This window comes from Staurois parvus, unplaced genomic scaffold, assembly GCF_062004578.1.
Source record: "Staurois parvus isolate SC_StPar_1 unplaced genomic scaffold, SC_StPar_1.0 ptg000941l, whole genome shotgun sequence".
NCBI lineage: Eukaryota > Metazoa > Chordata > Amphibia > Anura > Ranidae > Staurois > Staurois parvus.
This window is the reverse complement of record NW_028318737.1, coordinates 520208-543825: the sequence shown is the minus strand read 5'-3', so window position 1 is coordinate 543825 and position 23618 is coordinate 520208. Positions and strand designations below refer to the sequence as shown.

The 23618-nt window shown below is 47.4% G+C and overlaps 1 protein-coding gene and 1 pseudogene across 1 annotated transcript in view; both read left to right on the top strand.

Annotated features, from left to right (window-relative positions):
• The window catches only part of LOC149441841 (uncharacterized), a 177901-nt gene that overhangs the window by 23735 nt on the left and 130548 nt on the right, over positions 1 to 23618 (top strand). The gene's annotated exons all lie outside the window — the stretch shown is intronic.
• LOC149441845 (uncharacterized) lies at positions 1976 to 7583 on the top strand (annotated as a pseudogene).

Sequence of the window (23618 nt, the reverse complement as noted above, 5' to 3'; positions counted from 1 at the left end):
TCTTGTAGCAGAAATGGCTAGAGCTCTTGTTTCAGGTTCAGGAAGGTGAGAAATCCATGTCTACATGGATGGGAGGTTTTTTGGCATCTTGGTGTCTTTCCTGGCCTAGAAGCTGCTCTGTCCTTTCCACTGCTAATTGGTGACCATATGTCTCTGACTGACTACTGAATACTGTATCTCTAATAACACGGAATGAAACTAGATCTACAATCACATCCTTCTACAGATCACATTGAAGCTATTGGGAAAACTATCCCACTTTTACATTTATGTACATCACTGCAGTTTTAGTCACAGCTGGGGCTTTGGTTGTTTTCCACGGTTTGGTGGTGGACATTGCAGAAATAATATTCTGTCCAAAGTCGAGCTGAAGGTCCAGGAGCACCAGAGCTCTGTTCTACTATGTCTTCACCCTCCCATCGCCGGCCATGCGCCCCTAGGCTGATGTTATCTTAAGATCCAATAATCACATTGTTTATTTTGTAGCAATGAATACATTAGGGCACGGGTGTCAAACTCCATTTCATCACGGGCCGCATCAGCATTATGATTGCCCTCAAAGGGCCGGTTGTATCTGTAAGTCTAGATGTCTACAGCACCCCACCCCCCTTATATCAGATGTCAAGAATCCCGCACCCTCCCTAACATCACAATGCACCGCCTTTGGGGGCAGAGCTGGAAATCAGAAGGTGCAGAGTCTGGAGGAGGACCAGAGGAGTAGTGGAGTCAGTTACCAGAGTCTGCTGAATGCTGAGACCAGGGAGGCAGAGATGAGTGCAGCCGCACTGAGAAGTGCAGAATTTGGAAGAGAAGTTCTATTCTCCTCTCTGCTGCTGACTGTTGAGACAAGGTGAGGGTGGAGACAAAGGGGTACCTGCAGGAGAGGTGCAAGGGCCACATGAAATGGCCTGGAGAGCCAGAATCGGCCTGCGGGCCTTGTGTTTGACATCTGTGCATTAGGGAGTAGCAATACAACGGAGGAATCAGAGGAAGGACAGATCACCGTAGATATCAGTCAGTAGAATCTTCATCATCTGAATGTGAAGAAAATGATGCATAATCAGTATCATGAACAGGTTAATCTGATATCATTCCATTCTGGACATTCTCTTCATATCAGCATCTGTGTATTACCTGCAGAGGAGGAGATGGCTTCACCACGATCATTTTCTTATCTTCTGTATGTAATTTTAATTTTGCATCCTCTACGCCTTCATAGAAGAATAAAATGAGAGTGATAGATGAGCAAATGTTGCTGCGATGATGGACATGTGTAATGTACAAATCTGCAGTCGTACACTGTACGTCAGTGGTCTCCTATGCTGGGAGGAGATCTGACGTAGATTGTATGTAGATGGTGGGATGTGTGATCTCATCTCTTCATACCTGACCCCAGTATGCAAGTATACCAAACCATCCCCTCTGTCCTCACACTTTAGGAGTTTGAAAAGTGCCCCCCCCCACATCCACACATTTATAGGGCCCCAACCACTTTGTGAATCACACACCTAATACTGAGGGGTCCTCACCATGGCAGGGGCCCACACACTCATGGCCATCCAACCATTCGAATAGCAGACTGTATACCTAGAGTGCTGGGTTGTCATGTGTCATGTTGTCAGGCTGAGAACACACATCTGATTGGCTCAGTTATGCTTATATATTGAATAGACAGCGGGGGTGGTTGGGATAGTTTTTAATGGAGGTCATTTTTCCTTAAAGGTAAAACTTTGTGGAAGATCGTAGGACCTGACTAAGATTATTATTGGTGGATCTGATGTTTCTCATCCACCCATATAATAATAAAACTTGGAATCAGGAATACATTCTCCATCATCTGGGAAATCTGTGACTGGCACAGGAAATCTCAGTCATCTCTCTCATTATCTGTACAACTCCAGGGACCTCCAATGGGTTCTACAGACATTGTATAGTGTGCTGCCACGCAGCTTTACTGTTTAGCAGTTGTTATTTACATGTTATGTTATAATGTTATTTGGTATCATCCACACACCCCTGCTGTTTCTGACTAGTTGGTTGCTTCCACCTTCATTTCCTGTTGTAACACCATTTTAGTTTAGTGGTTATCAAGATGCTGTAGAGTGAGGAGGCTATGTACATCACTGGAAATTTACCTATGAAAACACCTTTATGTTCATACCTTTGTTACCTTGAAGCATAAAGAAGCATTGGAAAATACCTCTGAAGTTGTTATTCATTGAGTAAACTATCTGTTAAGGCGATCATTCAACTTGCTGCACACATTCTGACAGACTGGGTCTAAACGAATCTCGCCACAAGTACAACCGATGCCAAGACAGAACAGTAAATTTCCAGTAAATCTCCATGAGAATTCATCACACAGCCATCTCTGCAGCTTCAGAACTGTGAGTAACCATTCTCCTGTATGAAGAACAGTAATCTTGTCTGTGCACTGAGTGAAGCATCCAGTGTGAGCCAGGCTGCTGCTCTAGCTGCCTCATTGCAATAGACATTCAGCTCCCCAGCTCAGCCTGCTTGCAAATAAAAGTAACTACAGATTTCTGCAGATTTCCAACAAGACATTAAAACTACAGCACTTGTCATTATGTCTGACAGAGATCCCTCTTATGAGTCACCTGCATGTAATCAAGATAACACAGACACCATGCTGCATTCTGCTCGTCCTGTTAGAGCCCCTCATCCATCTTTGAAGGCAAGGGAGGCTTATGATGCAAGTAAGGAAGAGACATGCAGTAACCTGACTGCATTATGGGAGAAAACTTTAAGTTGTATAACAGCCAGTAATGAAACTAGCAACAATTCTGAGCAATTGAACACTGCCCTCTCAAGGGTTAAGAAGGCATTTGAGAATTATAAAAGACTTTCTGAAAAGTACTCTTCCCTTTTGTCACATTCCAATGTAGAGGAAGCTTCACTAGAATTAAAGAACTTTATTTCTACTGACCAGCAGAGACATACCACTTATCTTGAAGCAAAGACACAGATAGAGGGTAGATTAGCACAACTACATGAAACTACATCCTGTATATCTGCTTCTTCCAGACACTCAGGAAAATCAAATAGATCTGCCCGCTCATATCATAAATCATCTTCTAAGTCATTGCGGTCCTGCTCTGTAAGGTCAACACTGAGCGACCAAATACTCAGAGCTCGCCAAAAGGTTGCAGTAGCCCAGGTTCAAGCCACCTGTTCTGAAAGAGAAGCCGCCTTCAAGGCAGAAGCTAAATGCAAGAAAGCAGAAGCTAAACGCATTCAAGCAAGAATACAAGCAGAATCAGAGGCTCAGCTAGAAATCTTTCAGAAAAATAGAGAAAGGGAAGTAGCCTTAGCGGAATTATCTGTCTTGGAACAAGCCTTTTTAGAAGAAGGAGCATATTGTGCCAGCTTGGCTGCTTGTCAAGACCCTGTTGAAAGGACCCTACAGTTTGTCTTAACCCAGAACCACGAAGATACAGTTCCACCTACAGTTGGAGATTCTTCCCATAATCATCCAGCAAGTCAATCAGAAGGCAACATGTCATCAAAGAAGGCTGACCAACCAGACGCACCTTCCAACAGAGACACTCCACAACTACCGCGTGCCACAAAATTAAGTGTACCAACTTATCCAGCTCATGTGCCACCACAACCATATGTGAACAGAGATTACAAGGGCACAACAGAAGACTACAGAGTGAACTCTATACCTCCTTTAATACAGAAACTTCAACTTCAAACGCACAGAGATCTTAAGACACCAGACCCTTACCTGGATTGAACCCATCTGCAATACCTTTCTCTCCACCTATCAGTCAGCATCAGATACCAACCATGATTCAAGATGGTGCACCATCAGTATCACCTGTGGATGTAAAAACTGAAAGGGTTGATATTGCAGAGTTCAGCAAGTACATGATTCGGCGAGAGTTAATTACACCTGGACTGTCTAGATTCGACGATCACCCAGAGAACTATAGGAGTTGGAGATCTACATTTAAGGCGGTAACCAAGAACTTGGACATTGAACCTCAAGCAGAACTTGACTTACTAATAAGGTGGTTAGGGCGTCAATCTTCAGAACAAGTAAAGAGACTTAAATCTGTCTACATTTATAACTTTGAAGCAGGCCTCAATGCTGCCTGGGAACGTCTGGAACAAGACTATGGGAGCCCCGAAGTCATTGAATCTGCCTTATTCCAGAGACTAAAAGACTTTCCTAAGATCTCTGTTAAGGACAATCATAGGCTTAGAGAGTTAGGTGACCTCCTTCATGAACTTGAAATTGCTAAGTCAGATCCTAGTTTGCCAGGTCTTAGCTATTTAGACACTGCTCAGGGCGTAAATCCTATTGTAGCAAAGTTGCCTAGTTATCTCCAGGGAGAGTGGACTAGCGTAGGATCAAAGTATAAATATGAACACCATGTTTCTTTTCCCCCCTTTTCCTATTTTGCAGAGTTCGTCAGGAAGATCGCAAGAACCAAGAATGACCCAAGCTTCCTGTATCCAGATACAACCATCTTTCCTTCAACTACTTCAAAGGGTATTGCCACCAACAGTAAATTCAGGGACTTAAGGCATCCTATTGCCGTGAGGAAGACCGCTATCACGTCCAACGTCTTGGCTACAGACACTAAATTACAACATACCAAGGCAAGCAAGCTTGATCAACAGTGTCCCATTCATAATGCACCACATTCTCTCTCCAAATGTCGTGCATTTAAGGACAAGCCTATTGAAGAACGCAAGACATTTCTCAAAGAACATAATATCTGTTTCAAGTGTTGTGCATCCTCTGATCATTTCGCTAGAGACTGTAAGATCGCCATCAGATGTTCCCTGTGCAACAGTGCGAGGCATGTGGACGCTCTTCATTCAGACCTGTTCAAAAAAGGAAACCTACACCCGGCAGCAACCCCAAGACCACCTCAGATGATGGCGGGGAGAGAACCGAGCAACATGTCGACCCCGTAACCACAAGATGTACAGAGGTGTGTGGAGAAGGGCTTCATAGCAAGTCTTGCAGCAAGATATGTCTTGTAAGGGTTTTTCCTGAAGGATGTCCACAAAATGCCATAAAAATGTATGCCATACTCGACGATCAGAGCAATCGCTCGTTGGCAAGTACAGAATTCTTTGACTTATTCAACATTCGTGGAGAGGCTTGGTACTATACCTTGCAGACATGCGCAGGAAGGGTCAATACTTCTGGAAGAAGAGCCCATGGCTTCATAGTGGCATCAGAATATGATAACATAGAGTTTCCTCTTCCTACTCTAATCGAATGTGATCAACTACCGAACAACAGAGAAGAGATCCCCACACCTGACGTTGCACGTCATCACCCTCATTTGAGCCACATTGCTAAATGCATTCCTACTGTAAGGGACCGCCCGGCGGTACCACTAGCACTCCACTGATCGGATGTTCCCAGCGCACGGAGTCTAAGCCCCAGAGTACTTGTTCACCAGGGCCCCTGATGGTGGGGATGGACTCGGAGTACCCCAGGACCAGGTCGTGACTACTGAGGACACCCGTCAGTGGTAGGGGTATTCGCCAGGGGCTCCCACGGGAGAGAGACAGGTATGAGGAGGTCTGGAGACCCCGTTGAGAGGGACGGATGGATGGCTGAGCAGGAGCAGGGTCATACAAGCCAGGTCGGTAACTATGGGGACGGTGCGGTACAGAGCAGCGGGCAAAGAATAGTCGGGTCACACGCCAGGTCAGCAACAGCAGGTCAGATCCAATAGGGGGCATTCAGGAGAGAGGTCAGGCAAGCAAGGGTCAAGAACAGGAGAAAACAGCAAGGTCAGGGCACAATCCGGGTCAGCAACTTACTTCAAACAGGTTCACAGGTTCACAGGATACAAGAGACCAAAAGGCACTGAATGACAGCTCAGGGCCGTTTAAATATCCCGTCCCTGCGCTGTCATTGGTGCCAGGCGCGCGCCCGTGGTCACTACTGCGCATGCGCGAACCTGATTGCCGCGGTCGGCCAAGTCCTGGCGCTCGCGTACAGGGAAGTGTACTGCGCCTGCGCCGAGCCCAGCTGCGCGACGGTCTCCGACATTGCCCCCCCCCTACGGGCAACCTCCGGATGCCCACCCGATCTCTCCACCACGGGTGATCACGAAGAAACTCCCGGACTAGTCTAGGTGCGTGGACATTATGAGCCGGTTCCCAGGAATTGTCCTCAGGACCATAGCCCTTCCACTTAATTAGGAATTGGGTCTGGCCCCCCTTCTTCGGCACTTAAGGATCGTTTCCACCTCAAATTCCTCTTGTCCTTCGACCGTTATGGCCTCTGGGGGTCTGGATTCTCGTTCTGGGAAGGCATCTGGGATCACTGGCTTCAGCAGGGATACATGGAAGACTGGATGAATTCTGAATGTGTCCGGAAGGATCAGCTCATATGCCACTTCGTTGACCATCCGCTTTACCCGAAAAGGCCCCACAAATTTAGGTCCCAATTTTTTCGAGGGACAAAGTTGGTTGTGGCCAACCACACCTTCTGCCCAGGCTGCAACGCCAAATCCCCTCTTCGTTTCTTGTTAAACTCCTTCTTATTGTCCTCTTGGGCCCGAGCGATGGCTTCCTGGAGTAATTTGTTATTGACGGAGAAGAAGGTCAACGCATCCTGCGTTGCTGGAACTGGGCATTCAGAGACCAAATCAGGGAGAAAGACAGGGTGAAACCCATAATTCGAAAAGAATGGGGACTGCCCTTTTGCCGAATGGTTTGCGTTGTTATAAGCGAACTCCGCCAGGGGTAAAAGAGACAGCCAATCATCCTGCAGGAAAGACGTGTAGCAACGCAAGTATTGTTCCAGGGTCTGGTTCGTTCTCTCGGTCTGACCGTTGGTCTGAGGGTGGAACGCGGAGGAGAGGGACAACTTGATGTCCAGGGCCTTGCACAGAGCCCTCCAAAACTTAGATGTAAACTGGACCCCTCGATCAGAGGCGATGTCCTCGGGTACTCCATGAAGTCTAACGATCTCCCGGATAAATATTCGCGCCGTCTCGGTTGCTGACGGAGTCTTCCTTAGTGGCACGAAGTGAGCCATCTTGGATAGGCGATCAATGACCACCAGAATTGCTGTGTGGTCTTGTGACGGTGGGAGCTCGACTATGAAGTCCATCGCGATCTTCTGCCAAGGCCGTTCGGGAATCGGCAAAGGTCGCAACAGCCCCCAGGCTTTGCTCCTTGACGGTTTGCTCTTCTGGCAGATGGTACAGGATCTCACGTAGCGCTTGCAATCCTTAGCCATGTTTGGCCACCAAAATGAGCGCCGGAGAAGCTCCAGAGTCTTGACTGGGCCAAAGTGACCTGCCAGCGGGTGATCGTGGCAATGCCCCAAAACCAGGGTCCGGACTTCCTCAGGTACCACGATAGAATCCTCCTTCCACAGGAGTCCCCCTTTGTTCTGGAGGGATACCCCAACTGGGGTTGGTGTGGCCGTAGATGCTTCTATTAACTTGGAGCGAAGGTCCGTCTGGAGCGCCAAGAAGTTCCCTGAGGACAAGATAGTGTCGGGTACCAGTTCTTCTTCGGAGTCCTCAAACATACCAGATAGCGCGTCAGGCTTCGTATTTTTAGATCCGGGCCTGTAAGTAATATGAAAATTGAATCTGGAAAAGAACAGGGCCCATCTTGCCTGCCGTGGGCGTAGACGCTTGGCAGTCCTCAGATATTCCAGATTCTTGTGGTCTGTGAAAATCAATATAGGGTGTGAGGCACCTTCCAGCAGGTATCTCCATTCTTCTAGCGCTGCTTTGATAGCCAGCAGCTCTCGATCCCCGATATCGTAATTCTTCTCTGCTGGGGTGAGTTTCCTCGAGAAGAATGCTACGGGATGGAGTAACTCTTTGGTGCCTTTCCGCTGAGACAGGATGGATCCTACCGCATTCTCCGATGCATCTACCTCCAAGATGTAGGGCAGGGCCGCGTCCGGGTGGCCCAGGATGGGTGCCGAGGTAAATAGCTTTTTCAGAGCTTCGAAAGCTCTTTGAGCCTCTGGTGTCCATTTGAACCGGGTTCCAAGTTTGGTTAGTTGAGTAATGGGGGAGACCAGACCCGAGAAGTTTTTGATGAACTTCCGATAAAAGTTCGCGAACCCTATAAACCGTTGGACACCTTTTTTGTCCGTGGGTTCAGGCCAATCTAAAATTGCAGAGACCTTCTGGGGGTCCATCGCGACCCCCGCAGTGGAGATAATCAGGCCTAGAAACGTGATGCTAGATTGCTCGAAGCAACATTTCTCCGCCTTAGCATATAACCCATGCTGCCGCAATCGCCCCAAAACTTTTGCCACATGTATCCTATGATCCTCTAGAGAGGGTGAAAAAATTAGTATGTCGTCCAAGTAGACGATAACGAAGACATCCAAAAAATCCCTGAAGATGTCGTTCACAAAGTGTTGGAAGGTGGCTGGTGCATTGCACAGCCCAAATGGCATGACCAAGTATTCAAAGTGGCCAAACCGGGTACGGAAAGCAGTTTTCCACTCGTCCCCGCTGAAAGGAATGATTTTCTTTTCCCCTCAGAGACCCCCGGTCTGTGGAGAGATTCCTGGTTTATCAGCAGAGTTCTGGGAACACCCCTTGAACACGGAAATCACGACAGCTTATGTTCAGAGATGTTCAAAGTTTATTAGACATTAATAAGATTATATAGGATACAGAAAATAATAAGGGGGGGAGCGAGTTCTAAAACTGTAACTTGTAACTTTCCATCATGAGCTAACTACATGAAACATGACATATACATTTCTTGGTACAAATTGTTTTGTCTAACTTTTAGGGAAAACAGACAGACAAAGACATTGTCAGGGTCGTGTTAGCTTCTGTTGATACATCCTTGAACAACCAAAAACAGTTTCATTAAACTTCTAATATCTCTACAAAAAGCTAACTTAATACTTAATACTTAAAATGGTGTACATAATACAAAATGGAAGTTATCTAGATTCTTTCAATCCCCTCTAAGATCATGAACATGATCTCAATTCTTTACTTCATTCATCTTTTTGTACATAGCTAGATAACCTTCATTTGTATTCTGCGGCTTAGTAGCTCTAGCAATGCAATATAATGAGCATTTAAAACATAGATATAAAGATAAAACAAAAAACAATATCATGACTATTCTTACAGCAATACCTTTCATCCATGAAAAGATGGAACCAAATCCTGATCCTAACCAATCAAAAGGAGTCCATCCATCTTTTCCTATAGCTCTAGCTTCTTCCATCAAACCATCTACCTGTTCCCTGTGTTGCTTTATTATTTCATAATAATCTGGAACAGTCATTGTGGTATTATATATCCAAGTACAACATTCATAATCCTCTGTCATCTCACACAGACCTGTCAGAGCAGCACTCATGCTTTCAATAGCTAATTCTTGCATCTCCAGCTGTTTTCTAATAGCTCTGGTCTCAGTATTTAGCAACCCCATGTCCTTAGAGTTCCTCTCCAGTATATCATCAATAATGTTTGTGTAATTATTTATTTTGTTCATAAGTGTTTTTCCCCATCCCGTGTAGGTAGGGAACCATGACCAAACCTTATCCCCTGTAGAGAATAGATCCACCTTTTCTTGTTTGGTTTCCCTTCTCTGTCTCAGAGTTAGTTGGTGTTTTGGGTATGTACTGGCCTTTACCTGGTGTTCCTTTTGGTCTATAGCTGCCATAATTGGCACTAATTGGGCTACATAGCACCAGCCCTGGACATTACTCGGTATCCAAGGGTAACAGATCTTACCACAACAGATATAGGTATTGTTTCCCAAGGAGATCGGCAATTTTTGTATTGCAGAGCGAAATTCAGGGGTGACAACAAGTGTAAAATAAAAAAGAAGTTTTCCAAACATAGTTTTCCCCACATTATCTTGTATCCCTTCTAAACTTTCATTCAGGGTTTTACCATTTACTTGCCAGAGTTTCACAGAAGAAGTTCCATCCCTCCTTCCAGGATCAGATATGTTTAATATGGACGGAGAGCACATTCCCTTTCCCTTGTGGGAAGTATTCCCAAGTCTAAAACACCAATCGGGGAGTTGAGTGACTCCCAGAGTTGGAAAAGATATGGTGGCATTAGAAGTAATATTGGTCAAACCAATACTTACATTCCCTGTTATTAACAAAAATATTTTGACTGGAGCGGCCAGAAGAGGAATTTCCTATGTGCTCGGATGTAACTTACTACAGATCCAACATTTATCAGAACCTGACTTTTGAGCATAAGCAGATTTAAACTGCATCATCAACATTTTCCTGAAAAAGGATTGTTCTCTTCAAAACTTCTTTTTGACTTTCTTTCACTTTTGGTTATCTGGGTCTTATTTAAATCTAGTCCTTGACCACAGATACCTTTTATTAGGCCCAAGTCTTCAGGGTGATAAATACAGTTAGTTAGGATCCATACTGGCAGGAAAGAGAACAGTCAGTGTGCCCAATAGGACCCAGATCTTCAAAGCACCATGAGGGGCAGTAAGGAATGTCATCTTCAGGGTCTTTTTCACTTACTTCACCCATTCTTCAAAGATTTTCCTCTCATACTTCACCTCCTTTTTCCGTCTCGTGTTTCTCAAGTGTTTGGTTCACCTTCTTCACTCGACTAGCATGGATCCAGGACTGGGAATTCTCCACCAGAACAGCCGTTCTGGTAACCGCTATCACCGTAGTAGGCGGTCCAAAGGGGTAGCCTTGCTTCTTGTCTTTAGCGAGTTGGTGGACCACTACATCTCCCACTTGGAAAGGTGTGTTGGTTCCTGAAAAGATAAAGGAGAGGTGCGAGCAACATTTCTTTCAATCTGATCTAAAGTCTGAATCAATTTTCTCACATATTCTTGTTGTACCAGGTCAAGGTCCCCTCTTTCTAACATAAGTGGCTGTCTAGCCCAAGGAGTGGGGAACGGTCTTCCCATTAATATTTCAAAAGGAGATAACCCTGTAGTCTTATTAGGTGTCATTCTTACCTCTGCTAGAATTGCAGGTAACATCTTCTTCCAGTGGGTATAGGTTCCTCCAGTGGCCTTCCTCAACTTATCCTTAATTGTCCTGTTCATCCTTTCTACTATACCCCAACTTTGAGGATGATAGGGAATATGACATTTCCAATCTAAGTACTTTTACCAGGTCTTGGCATACCTTGGCCACAAAGGCTGGTCCGTTATCAGAATTTATCTGCAGCGGACATCCCCATCTGGGTATTATCTCCTGTGTAAGAATTCTGACTACAGTCTGTGCGTCTTCTTTATTAGTGACAAATGCTTCCACCCATCTGCTGAACATATCCACCATTACCAACAAAAACTCTTGCCTCTGTCCAGAAATGCCCGCAGCGATAAAAGAAGAAAAGAATTAGCGAAGGGCAGGCATGACTAGGCCCAGACTGGGAAGGAAGACGTGTGAGGGTTAATGATTGTTTAGAGTTGGTAAAGGATAGCTGGGGGATCTGGTTGGTAGAGGAGAGTGTAGGTGGGGTCTCCTGCACTTTAGGGTGGGGTGTTCTGGGGAGGGGCGTCAGTTGGGAGCTGGACGTGGGAGAGAGAGCTTCCCTCCCGCCCGCCCTGTTTGGTGAATGTTGTGTTCCTCCTGGGGGGGGTTATTTTGGTTCCTGGGCGGTGGTTGGTCTTTGGAGGCGGTTCTTATCTTGGAGGTACAAAATGGTGTGGGACCCATCGTTGGTATGGTGTGCCCGGGAACATTCCCAGTTAACGGAGGTTTAACTGGAAGGTGGTGGTGCTGCACTGCGGATGGTATGGTTGTCTCCGAGCTGGTTGGTTGCGGCTGGAGGCCTAGTGGAATATGGTTGTCCGCAGGTGCATTTCGGATCGTTTTGGGGGTGCCTTCAAAGACCAACGAAAACTCTTTATGTTTTCTGTTATAAGGAATGGTTGATGTGTTTAAACTTGATTTGTTAATAAAAGGCCGTGCTGGCCATTTTACTCCAAAATTGGTGTTGTGTTTTCTGTAAGTATAGTAAGTAAAGGGGATTGGTATGGAAGGGTAAAGGGTAACGGTGGTGTAGTGGGGTCTGGATGAACCTATCTCGGGTGCACTAGTCATGTTGTGTACCTTATCCAGTGCAGAAAATGCAGCAAAGGATCTTATGTTGGCAAAACAGGACAGAAGTTACAAACAAGGATGAATTTGCAGACGTACCATCAAGGAACATAAAGAAAATGACCTCTGCACACCTGTGGGACACCATTTCACACAACCAGACCACACAATGGAAGACCTCAATATTTTTGTTCTTAAAGGAAATTTCAAATCCATTCAGGAAAGAAAAACGTTTGAACTAAGAATGATAATTCTATTTGACACAAAAGATAATGACCTTAACTTGGACACGGGATTCCTCAATCATTATTATTATTATTATACAGTATTTATAAAGCGCCGATAGTTCGCTCAACGCTGTACATTACAAAGGGGGACAGAACATGTGACAGAACAATACCAATACAGTACAATACATGAGGGGATCGAGGGCCCTGCTCTTTGGAGCTTACAATCTAGGAGGGAGGGAATAGTGGTACAGGAGGAGATAGCTGTGGGGGATGGGGTGGTAGGAAGAGTGGAGGAGGTCGGTCAAGTTAACAGGGGGTAGGGTAGGCTTCCCTGAAGAGATGGGTTTTCAGGGTGTGCCTAAAGGAGAGGAGAGTAGGTGTTAATCTGACGGGTTGGGGCAGGAAGTTCCAGAGGATGGGTGACACCCTGGAGAAGTCCTGGAGGCGGGCATGGGAGGAGGAGACCAGGGAACTAGAGAGAAGGAGGTCTTGTGAGGAGCGGAGTGTGCGTGTTGGGCGGTACTTGGATATTAGGTCGGTGATGTAGTTCAGGGCAGTATGGTGGACAGCTTTGTACGTCTGTGTTAGGATTTTGAATTTGATCCGTTGCGCAATCGGAAGCCAGTGGAGGGATTGGCAGAGGGGGGTGGAAGCCAGTGGAGGGATTGGCAGAGGGGGGTGGCGGAAACGGAGAGATTGGAAAGGTAAATGAGTCTGGCAGCCGTATTCAGGATGGACTGAAGCGGGGATAGCCAATGGCGAGGCAGGCCAGTGAGGAGGGAGTTGCAGTAGTCGAGTCGTAATATGATGAGGGAGTGGATGAGCTGTTTAGTGGTTTCTGGGGTTAGGAACGTGCGGATTTTGGCGATGTTGCGGAGGTGGAGTCTGCATGAGTTTGTTAAAGATTGGACTTGGGGCTGGAAGGATAGGTTGGAGTCCAGAATGACACCAAGTACTCTGGCCTGCAGGGCGGGTTTGATATTGGCGTTGTTGGATGTGATGGAGAAGTCAATGGGGGGTGGGGTCCGAGCTGGGGGGAAGACAAGAAACTCGGTTTTGGAGAGGTTCAGTTTAAGGAAGTGGAGCGACATCCAGTCTGATATGTCACTCAGTAGGTGTGTGATTCAGGCGGAGACCGAGGGGGTGAGGTGGGGGTTGAGAGATAGATTTGTGTGTCGTCGGCAAAGAGGTGTTAATTGAAGCCGTGAGAGTGTATGAGTTGGCCAAGGGAGGAGGTGTAGATGGAGAAGAGAAGGGGCCCGAAGACAGAGCCTTGAGGGACCCCAGCAGAGAGGGGGAGTGAGGGGGAGATGGTAGCATTATAGGTTACGCTGAAAGAGCGTTGTGACAGGTAGGATGAGAGCCAGGAGAGAGCAGAATCTCTGAGGCCGAGGGAGAGTAGTATTTTGAGGAGGAGGAGGGGGTGGTCGACTGTGTCGACGGCCGCAGAGAGGTCAAGGAGTAGGAGCACTGAATAGTGGCCATTAGCTTTGGCGGTTAGCAGGTCGTTGGAGAGTTTGAGTAAGGCAGTTTCGGTGGAGTGTAGGGGACGGAGGCCAGACTGTAGGGGATTGAGGAGGTGGTTTTCGTTGAGGTGAGAGCATATTCGGGTGTAGACGAGGTGCTCAAGGAGTTTAGATGTAAATGGGAGCAGGGAGATGGGTCTGAGGTTGTTCGGGTCATTGGGATACAGGGAGGGCTTTTTAAGTATGGGGGTGATGTGTGCATGTTTCAGAGGGGAGGGGAAAGTGCCGGAGGAGAGGGAGAGATTGAAGATGGGGGTGAGGGAACGTAGGATGGAGGGGGAGGGAGGTCGTAGGAGTTGTGAGGGGATAGGGTCGAGGGGGCAGGTGGTGAGGCGGGCATCAGAGAGGATCTTGGAGACTTCCTCGATGGTAGTAAGGTCAAAGGTGCAGAGTGTGGGGGGGCTTCAGTATGAGGAATGTAGGGTGGGGTGGGAGAGGAGGTCAGAGCAGTGGTGGGGCCATGGAAGAGGGGTGAAGAGGGGGTAGCTGAGTGAGGGGGAAGGGGGTTGGAGGGATTTTGAGCAGCGACAAAGTCCCTGCGGGTTATGTCGAGGGGGAGGGGGGATGAGGGGGTAGCTGTGTGAGAGGGGACAGGTTGAGAGGGCGTGTGAGTTGCGGCGATGTCCTTGCGAATTGTGTCAATCTTGTTTTTGAAGTGATTGGCAATCTCAAGGGTGGTGAGTGAGGTGCTGGGTGGAGGTGGGGGTGGAGAGAGTAGAGAGTTGAAGGTGGAGAAGAGTCGGCGAGGATTGGAGGAGAGGGCCTTGATGAGGGTCAGGAAGTAGGCTTGTTTGGCAGTATGGAGGGAGGAGGTGTAGGTGTGGAAGGCAGATTTGTAGCGGGTGAAGGCTTGTTGGGATTTGGTTTTGCACCATAGTCGCTCCAGGGCACGACTGTGTCATTTGAGGGTTTTGGTGTGATCAGTCTGCCAGGGCTGGAGCGGTCGGGGTCTGATGTTACGTGTGGTTAAAGGCGCTAGTGAGTCAAGGGCTGTTGAGAGCGCGTTGTTGTAGGCAGTCATAGCCAAGTCGGGGCAGGACAGGGGGAGGATGCTGTCATGGAGTTAATCAGCTGCAGAGTGGAGGGGGGCAGGGTTAAGGTTGCGGAGGTTACGGCTGGTAGTAGTGTGACATTTGGAGGGGTAGGTGTTGGAGGACGAGGAGATAGAGAAGGTGATCAGGTTGTGGTCAGAGAGAGGAAAGGGGGTGTTAGTGAGGTTGTGGGGAGCGCAGCGGTTGGAGAAGACAAGATCAAGGATATTACCGTTGGAGTGGGTGGTGGATTGTATGCACTGTGCAAGTGCAAAGGAGGAGGTTAGGTGGAGGAGACGGGCTGTGTCTGGGTTGTCAAGGTTGACAGGGATGTTGAAATCCCCAAGGATGATGGTGGGTAGCTCAGAGGAGAGGAAGAAGGGTAGCCAGGAGGAGAAGTCATCCAGGAAGCGGGGTATGGATCCAGGAGGCCGGTATATCACAGCAATCTTCAGGGGGGTTGGGGAGAATAGTCGGACGCAGTGGGCCTCAAAGGAGGAGAAGGATAGGGAGGGGGGGTTTGGGAGGACTCGGAAAGTGCTCTGCGGTGACAGGAGCAGACCAACCCCACCACCTTTACGACCGTTGGGCCTGGGTGAGTGGGTCCAGGTGAGACCTCCGTAGGAGAGTGCAGCAGGGGAGGTAGAGTCAGTGGGCTGGATCCAGGTTTCCGTAATCGCTAGGAGGTTGAGGGAGCGGGAAACAAAGAGGTCGTGGATGGCGCTAAGCATGTTGCACACCGATCGGGCATTCAGGAGTGCACATGAAAATGGGGGGGAGATTTTAGGGAGCAGGGGGACAGATACTAGGTTGCGGGGGTTGCGGTAGGACGTGGAGGCGGGAGGGTGTTGTGTGGGTGAGGGAGGTGGTGGAGGGCCAGGATTCGGGGAGATGTCCCCTGCGGTTATGAGGAGAAGGGTGAGAAAGGTGGCATGGGAGCGGGATGTGCAGGAGCGTGAGAAACTCCTAGTGGAGGTGTTGGGGTCAGTGGGAGAGTGGAGTAATAGGAGGAGGTGGAGGGTGCCATAGAGGGGTGAGGGAAGCAGTGAGGACACAATATACAAGTGTTTGGGAGGGGCAGAGGGATATAGTGAATGGATTTTGGGAACAGAGGAGAGGAAAATGAGAAGGAGCAGTGGAAGAGGCATTTTGGGGAGGTGATGAAAGCAATGAGGGGGAGATGTACAAGTTTTGGGGTGGAGCAGAGGGGTAAAGAAATGAGATTTGGGAACAGAGGATAGTAATATGAAGAGGAGAAGAGGGGTGTATTATATAAAGGTACACGGAGTGGGACTCAGGTATGTAAGAGATGTTTCCTTGCAGTCTGTCCAGCGTGCAGTAGGGTTTGTTGTTGTTGTGTCTTCCTGCTGCTTAAGTTCAACTGCTGTGTTTAACTGCTTCGCACTCATTCAAAGCCGCACTCCATCATAAGCCGCACCCCCATCAGAGACTGTGCCTCCCATAAGAGATCTCCCCCATGAGCTGAACTAAATTTATAGGGAGATGCTCAAATGAGCATTCAACTCCGCCCCAATTAGAAGCTGATAAGGCTCACATGAATAGTGGGGGATGTTTCTTAGGAACCAGGCCACAGTCATAAACCTGAGTGCGCCTAGAGGTGAAGACAAGTCAACAGATACACAAATAGAATTACAACATTTGTTGAGAATTTAACAGGAGTCAATGCGTTTGTCTGGTTAAGAGTGGAGGTAGGAGATAAATGCAGTTACCTGTGAAAGTAGAGAAGGCATAATTAAACTGCTGTGTTTAACTGCTTCGCACTCATTCAAAGCCGCACTCCATCATAAGCAGCACCCCCAGGTCACTTCTAAGCTGTTCTATGCCCTGTGTCACTGCTCTGTCTACTGCCTGAGTAATGGTGGGTAGCAGCAGAGAAGCCACAGCCTGTGCAATCTTTTCATATTGGTCTGTAGGACTACTGACATCAGCATGTCCTGTTGATGGAGTGTGGGGCGGCTGTGCCTCTCTACTACCTGTTCCTGGGTCTGGCTCTGTGTCCATGTTATCCATCCTAGGAGTGGAGCTGCTGTCATTGTGGATGGAGCTCCTGCTGTTGTGGCAGTATTTATTTGTAGGTTTATTGCTGCTGCCAGCAGTGTGATCGGCGGCCATCTTGGATGCTGCAGGGGGAGACCTGTCCCTCAAGGCTCGAGGAGTGGGATCGGGACCGGGTGTCGCCGGTCTCATGTAACGATCCATGATGGATTGAGTAGGGTGTGTTCCAGGGGCACTCCCATGCCTTTTATCTCTGTCCTCCAGTGCAGGAGGCAGTATTTTTAAGCTTGTAAGACCGAACGCAGGAAGCTGTCCCTACCTCATGCGGCACCAGAACCGGAAGTCATCAGCCTTCTTAAGGCTTGCAGGATGCTCCCAGTTGTCCTGGCAACGTCAGGTGGCATGCCTCATTGCCCGGGCAACGAGGCATGCCCCCTTGACACAGGCCACACTCTCAAGAGCGCGGCCTTTGTCTCCAGCGGGTGCAGGCATGGGAAACCTCATGCCTGCACTGCACCCACTAGGGGGGCATGCAGTGTCAAGCCAGTGGCCTTGTCCCGGAACCTCTTGGTGGGAGGTCACTCCTCTCTGGGCCTTATGGCCAGGGGAGGCATGAATCTTGCCACAGAGGGTCATCTTCCTCATCAGTGGGGTCATCAGCCGGGCGGGGGTAAGATGACCACAGCAGGGTCTCAGAAGTAACACTTCTCATCCTGTGCGGCCCGGCTTCAAAGGGCTATGACAGGATGAAAATGGGGGGGGGGTGTAGTGACATAGGCACTAGGAGGAGGGGTGGGGGGAAGCTTCTGCAGCCACACCATGACACCCCTGCACTATATACTCTATGTTGTACATTACATCCTCCTGACCCCTGCACTATATACTCGATGTTGTACATTACATACTCCTGACCCCTGCACTATATACTCTGTGTTGTACATTACATACTCCTGACCCCTGCACTATATACTCCATGTTGTACATTACATACTCCTGACCCCTGCACTATATACTCTGTGTTGTACATTACATACTCCTGACCCCTGCACTATATACTCTATGTTGTACATTCCATACTCCTGACCCCTGCACTATATACTCTATGTTGTACATTACATACTCCTGACCCCTGCACTATATATTCTGTTGTACATTACATACTCCTCACCCCTGCACTATATACTCTGTTGTACATTACATACTCCTGACCCCTGCTCTATATACTCTATATTGTACATTATATACTCCTGACCCCTGCACTATATACTCTATGTTGTACATTACATACTCCTGACCCCTGCACTATATACTCTGTGTTGTACATTACATACTCCTGACCCCTGCACTATATACTCTATGTTGTACATTACATACTCCTGACCCCTGCACTGTATACTCTATGTTGTACATTACATACTCCTGACCCCTGCACTGTATACTCTATGTTGTACATTACATACTCCTGACCCTGCACTATATACTCTATGTTGTACATTACATACTCCTGACCCCTGCACTGTATACTCTATGTTGTACATTACATACTCCTGACCCCTGCACTATATACTCTGTTGTACATTACATAGTCCTGACCCCTGCACTATATACTCTATGTTGTACATTACATACTCCTGACCCCTGCACTATATACTCTATGTTGTACATTACATACTCCTGACCCCTGCACTATATACTCTATGTTGTACATTACATACTCCTGACCCCTGCACTATATACTCTATGTTGTACATTCCATAGTCCTGACTTCTGCTCTCCCCCCTCCCTCCACTACTATATATACACATAATATGGATTCTCCTTTGTTCCCCCCCATTTCCTCCCAGCTGGACATTTTATATCGGATGATGTGATTGGAGCACAGACTTTTACATGATGATAATAATGTGATAACATCCTCCAATGTTGGACCCTTAAACAGAAAGTGATGAGGGAGGAGTCAATACCCCAATGATGGTGGTCTTCAGGATCAGTCCAGTCTTCATCTTGGTTGTTCTCCCCCCATCCTCACTCTCTGACCTCTGGTGGGGCTCAGCCCCGCTGTTCTTCATGACTAAATCATGGACTAAATAAGGAAGTGCAGTACTTCTTGTGTTGGGAAGATGGCGATGAGTGATAGAGGGGGTGGGGACCCTCGTCCTATAATCCCCTCATCACTGTCCCTCCTATAAAAGACAGTTCTGGTTGTTTCCTCACTCTCTGACTAAGGTCCATGAATACAGAAATGACCTGGTAGGAGATCAGAGGAGCCATTTCCTAGTTCCCTTGAGGGTGGAATTGTAAGCTCCTCAGAGACCAAGCTGCCTGATGTGGGCGGAGTCCTGGTTTGGGGGAACCAATCAGCTCCTGTCTAGTAATCCTCTTTGTCTTTGTATTTTAGTCCATGGCCGGGAGATGAGGAAAACCTCCGAGGATTGTCTCACTTTGTCTCCAGACTGGAAAGTAGAAGATGAGGACATCACACAGTATAGTCCAGGAGAAAACCCGGCTCCCTCCAATGTCCATCCGGCACCACCCAGTGTAGATGGACCATCGGATTCCTCGTATCCTGAGGAACCTCAGACTGTGCGGGACCGGGCTAGCCTTCCAACAGAGAAGAGGTTCTCCTGTACAGAGTGTGGGAAATTTTTCCCTCTAAATTCCATCTTAATGAGCATAAAAGATCTCACACAGGTGAAAAACCATATTTCTGTCATGTGTGCGGGAAATGTTTTTCACAAAAGTCTAATCTTAAAACACACCAAAGGCTTCACACAGCTGAGAAGCCATATTCCTGTCCTGAGTGCGGGAAGTGTTTCCATTATAAATCCAAACTTGATGATCATAAAAGATCTCACACAGGAGAGAAGCCACATTCTTGCCCTGAGTGTGGGAAATGTTTTTCAGCTAAGTCTAATCTTTACACACATCAGAGATCTCACACAGGAGAGAAGCCGTATTCATGTCCTGAGTGCGGGAGATGTTTTTCAGAGAAGTCTAATCTTCACAAACATCTGAGATCTCACACAAGGGAAAAGCCATTTTCCTGTTTTGAGTGTGGGAAATGTTTTTCAGTGAAGTCCAGTCTTCACAAACATCTGAGAATGCACACAGGGGAGAATCCATTTTCTTGTCTTGAGTGCGGGAAATGTTTTTCACAGCAGTCCAGTCTTTGCAGACATCAGAGATCTCACACAGGGAAGATGCCATTTTCCTGTTTTGAGTGTGGGAAATGTTTTGTACAAAAATCAGATCTTGTCAAACATCAGAGGTCTCACACTGGTGAAAAACCATACTCATGTCTTGAGTGCGGGAAATGTTTTTCAGCTAAGTCCAGTATTTATAATCATCAGAGACTGCACAAGGGAATGAAGCCATATTCCTGTTCTGAGTGTGGGAAATGTTTTGTACAAAAATCAAAACTTGTACATCAGAGAGGTCACACAGGGGAAAAGCCGTATTCCTGTCCTGAGTGCGGGAAATGTTTTTCAGACAAGTCTATTCTTTACAGACATCAGAGATCTCACACTGGGGAGAAGCCACTTTCCTGTCCTGAGTGCGGGAAATGTTTTGTATACAAATCAGGACTTGTTCTACATCAGAGATGTCACACAGGAGAAAAGCCATATTCCTGTCCAGTGTGCGGGAAATGTTTTTCAGACAAGTCCAGTTTTTACAGACATCAGAGTTCTCACACGGGGAAGAAGCCGTATTCCTCTCCTGAGTGAGGGAAATGTTTTTCAGACAAGTCCTGTCTTCCTGTACATCAGAGGTCCCACACAACCCTGGAGGTGTATTGGTGCCTTGAGTGTGGGAAATATCTTCTAGATGAATGTTGCTGGACATCCCAGCTCTCATGTGGGGAAGAAGCACACCCTGATATACACCTCAGATATACTCCATGGCTGATCTTCATCATGGAAGAAACAGTTCATAAGGAGATGAGAGGCCCCCAAAGACATGGATGAAGTGTGGGACCGGGTTGGCCATTGATAGAAGAAGAATAAAAATGGAGTCAATGTTCTAGCAGAAGCTCTCACAAACACTTGGAGGTCTGATGGAGGTGTGGAAGTGTGAGGTCCTGCCACTGTGACAATGACGCAGGGTCCTCCTGGCTGCTATTTGAGAAGCTCCAACATGTATTTTGTGAGCAGAGAAAACTGTGTTCTAGGTTGTCAATGGATTTGGTAGTTCCGGGTCGGGACCTGGAGCTTGAAGGTTCCAGAGATTCTTGGTGGGGACAAGACCTTCAGTCCTATGTCCAGGCTTTGCTAGATGCCTGCAGCCTGTGTGGGTACATAGGTGGGCAGATCATTATAGGCCAGGTCTTCTGCCATTTGGAGACAGGACCCTGTCAGGAGAGCTGGGGGTTCCTGCTGGAGACTGCATCCCTTATGAGGTGGGATTCCTTGCCCAAGGACTGGGAAAGTCAGGACAGCTCCAAGAGTCTGGGGGACCTGAAGTGACTTGTGAGTCCAGGGGGTGGAGGGAGTCCAGGGGGCTGGAGGGAGTCCATGGGGGTGGAGGGAGTCCAGAAGTCAATGGAGGAGTGATCAAGCTTGAGGGGGGTGGGGAACCCTATGTAGTGGCCAGGAGTGGACCTGTGTAGTGAGGTGCTGTAACCAAGGCTGAGTAATCCTGAAGCAGTCCTAGTCTGGGGACCAGTGTACAGATCAGTGGTGCTGCTGAAGTGTAGCCAGGTGAGCTAGCATTTTCAGTGATCTGATGTATTGACAAAGCTGGACAATCCCCTGCGTGGGAAACCTTATGGTGTAAAGACTTTAATTTTCCTTCTTAATAAAAGTGGGCTGCCGTGCCGATAAACCGCAAGTCTTGACTGACGTGGACTCACTTCCAAACATCTACCACAGGAGCTAACAAACCCCCATATCACAGAGGGATTTCAGGAAAATGCTGCATTGAGGCCACTAGATGGAGCTGACCATCATAGGAAATCATTGTGTAAAATAAATGATGGCCACAATGTATCTCGGCGGGGGAAATGCTCCTCACATTTGTCCAACTAACTTTCACTTGCAGTAAGTTTTTATTATTAAAGTTTTGTAGGATACATTGTGCAACTCGTACAAATGTTCAGAAGTAACCAACCCATGAAAACAATTCCAGCGTGCATCCGTAAATCATACAAGAGAATACAAGTGATGGATATAAAGATCAATGAGCGCGGCGTGTTACAAGATCGGGTTTACAGTAACCATACACATTGTAAGAATGGCAACAAGAGGATAATTAGGGAAGGAGAAGAGAATAAAATGAGGGGGAGGGGAAATCTTGAGTTAGCCATAATTCGGGAGACACTCTTGGACTGGGTGTGAGAGTCGGGTCCTGCACAGAGGATAGGCAAGATACCCAGTAACCAAGGCCTCCCAGGTCAGGGGGCCGAGAGAAAAGGAAGAGGGAAGGAAATAGAACAAGGTGGTAAGATGAAGAACAGATGGAGGACATTGGGGACCCCCTTACCAGAAACCTGGGGCCTCAATGCCTATAGCAGTGTGTAGGTGTCAGGGGACATGGAGGGGTGAGTGTAATGTATACACGGGGCCCAGGTTTCTAAGAATTTTTTATTAGGCATCTTTCTTAGACAACATCTTTGCTAAGATGGACTTCCACGAGGGGGCCAAGCTCTTGTTTCCAAGTCTTTGTTTTGCCGCTAGTAGAACATTTATAGCCAATTTTAAATTGGTAACTTGTGAGGTCTGGGGGGCTTCAAATGCCATAAGATGTACCAAGGGCTCCTGGGAAGGTGGCAGGTTAGGAATGTTTGTAACCGTTTTAGGACCTTTTTAGGATTGCCCAAAAAAGGACAGAGAGGCAAGTGAGGGGATATGAAGTTGCTGGAATATTTATCAGAGTTCCTGGTGCAGAGTGTGTGACCCATCAAGAGGCTGATAGACGTAGGTCTGGATTTAGGAGGACTCCATGGGAGTGAATGGTGAGAAGTTTGAGAACAGAGCCATGCTTCTAAGTCAGCCCATAAGGAGCCATGTATTGTGGTGTAAAGGGAGGTTAGTGGGGTAATCTGGGCACCAAGAAATATTTAGTAACATTTGGAACACCCAAACCTCCTTGTTCTTATGTATATACATAGCATGTCTTGGGATTCGTGGTCCTTTGTCTGCTCAGTTGAATCACAAGACCTGATTTTAAAAAGATTTCAGAGTATAGGAGGTGATGGGGATCGGTGGGGGTGGGGATGGGGATGAGTACAGAATAAGTAAAGGAGTTTTGGTAAAATTGCCAATTTTATATCATTGATCCTCCCTATCCAGGAGAGGTGAAGATGAGTCCAGGACAGAAGTAGGACTCTCAAGTATTGGAAAGTGGGGAAGTAGTTGGCCTCATGGAGTGTGTTGTACGAGCGAGGGAGATGAATGCCCAAATAATCCAGGTAGGAGGTGGGCCAAGGAAACTATCATTCTGTTTTACAGAGGAAAGGGAAATGTATGGAGTACAGAGAATAGGACTGGCAGGGAGGTGTTGGGTTGGACCAAAGTAAGCAAAAGATCATCAGCAAACAAACTGACTTTACCCAGTTCAGGACCGACCACCGAACTTACACTGCGGCAGGGCAGTCCTGCTTCTCCAGATCACATACAGTACATGTACACGTGTGAGCCCACCGCCCTGACTGTGCTGTCATTCAGTACAAAACAAATCAATTATCAGGTCCAGGCCAATGATTTCTGGCCTATTGATCACCTGGACCTGCTGATCACCTGCACCTGCTGATCACCTGTACAGAATCAGAGAT